This window comes from Hippocampus comes, unplaced genomic scaffold (genome assembly GCF_001891065.2).
Source record: "Hippocampus comes isolate QL1 unplaced genomic scaffold, H_comes_QL1_v1.1 scaffold512, whole genome shotgun sequence".
NCBI lineage: Eukaryota > Metazoa > Chordata > Actinopteri > Syngnathiformes > Syngnathidae > Hippocampus > Hippocampus comes.
This window is the reverse complement of record NW_017805626.1, coordinates 73,345-75,231: the sequence shown is the minus strand read 5'-3', so window position 1 is coordinate 75,231 and position 1,887 is coordinate 73,345. Positions and strand designations below refer to the sequence as shown.

Here is a 1,887-nt window from a genome sequence, read left to right as displayed (position 1 = left end):
AATAGTATCACAAGTCTGTCCAAGGATATTGAGTGTTCAGTGAGTACTCATTTGGACAGAGTCCTTGAGCGAAAGACCGGTTTGAAAAAGGCCCAGGACATCCAACGAGAGTACCGCGGTGTGATTGAAGAGAGAGTCATGAAACTTCTGCGTGACTTCAAAGACTGCAGCCTGTCTGATGACCAACTGAGAGAGGAGTTTGACAAAATGTGGGCTACCACTACGGCCAACGTACCCACAGTGAAAGAACAAGACATACCTGCCTACATTCTCACCCAACTGAGGAAAAATGTTCTCCATCAGAACGTGAATGAGAACTTCAGAAAGATTGAAAACCTCATGCACTTTGGAATGGGCCCGTTTAAGACCAGAAGCGACCATGTTGACTCCATCATGAAGAAATTTCAACATATGTACAAGGGCAATTTACAATTGTTTGCAGACAATGTCATCGCAACGTCTATTCAGTTTATCCTTGATAAAACGAAGTCCAATGGTGACTACCATGACTCTTTCACACGGGATCTGCTGCAGAGGATTGATGAATTGCTTGATCAAGGGTACAAGTGTCACCAAACCAATACTCAGTTTGAGATTGACCTCAAACTTCATATCTGTGGCATTGCCGCAAGAGAATTCCTCAAGATGCACCAACGATTCCTGTCAAACAATGACCGCTGAACGCAACTGGAAAAGTACAAGCACCAGTACTTGTTGGATTTTCTGGATTTATATAAAGACACCGATCACTGCCAATGCAAAGCCGGCCATTGAAGATTGCATCAACCGAACTTTGGGAATTGACATTGTCAATGACATTTCGACAAGCAGTCATTCGATGACTTACAGTTCACGCTCGTGTTTCCAATACGACATTCAGAAAGAGTTACTGCTGAAAGATGACTTCATCAGTTTTGTCAAGTACATCCGTTCCTATGAAACATATGTGAAGGATCACATCCTTCAACACATCTGTCACCTGATAGTAGGTCTATTTCTTTGTGCTGACAGCTTCTTGCAGCAGGAAATGACCCTCAAGATGTCTTTATGTCAGTTTTCGGTCCCACTGCTGTTGCCCCATTCCAACAACAACCAGTGTACTCTGATGCTGTGGGCTCTGAGAGAAATCGTGAAAGAGTGGTGTCCACATGATTTGTGTCAAACGAGAGGATTCGTCGAGAACAACATTGTGCAAGCAACTATTCCATTTTTTTCCTTTGTGAGGCAAAGAAACTGCAGTTTATCTAAATCTCATTTTTTTAAATCATATCCTCAGTCGCGGCCAGCAGAATCACAAAATGTTTTTACACAGAAATAGTGTCCATTTTGTAAAGTTCCCTGCGAAGCAGGTGGCAAAGAACACAGCAAACATCATGCGGCAGTGCATCGACCAAAGGGTCTTGGAAGATGCATGGATTATACCACAAACGTCCTCACTGAATCTCTGTGTACAACTGATGTGCAGAGTAATAAGACATTTAAAAACATCTCAACACAAGGAAAGTGGGTTGACTACAAAAAGTACGCGACCATCTTTCCTGACTGGCACATCCCCAAGACTCCACAATTGAAGCATCAGACTATTGGAAGTATGTCCTGGTACGCTACAATAATGAATTTGCAAAAAAGTACGTGGCCAAGCCGGCAAATGTTCCACAGGCCTGGAAGAAAATCACAAAGGAGCAAGCACTGAAGGGTTTGAGAGAAACTTTCGGTATTAAAGACGATTGCAGTCTGTACCATTGGACTTGTCCGCGCTGCAAGAAGGAGAGATACCGCCGCTCCTTCCTACCGACTGCTGTCAGGCTGCTGAATAAAAAAATAAATAAATGATGTGGAAGACTATTGTAAATAGCACTGTGACCTTATCCATATCTGTATTTATAT

The 1,887-nt window shown here is 42.8% G+C and overlaps 1 long non-coding RNA gene across 1 annotated transcript in view; it reads right to left on the bottom strand.

The window, feature by feature from the left end:
* The window catches only part of LOC109522706 (uncharacterized), a 7,532-nt gene extending 6,438 nt beyond the window's left edge, over window positions 1-1,094 (bottom strand). The window contains exon 1 of the long non-coding RNA XR_002169602.1: window positions 980-1,094. This is a non-coding gene — a long non-coding RNA (uncharacterized LOC109522706). The remainder of the gene's footprint in view (window positions 1-979) is intronic.
* Window positions 1,095-1,887: the final 793 nt, after the last annotated feature.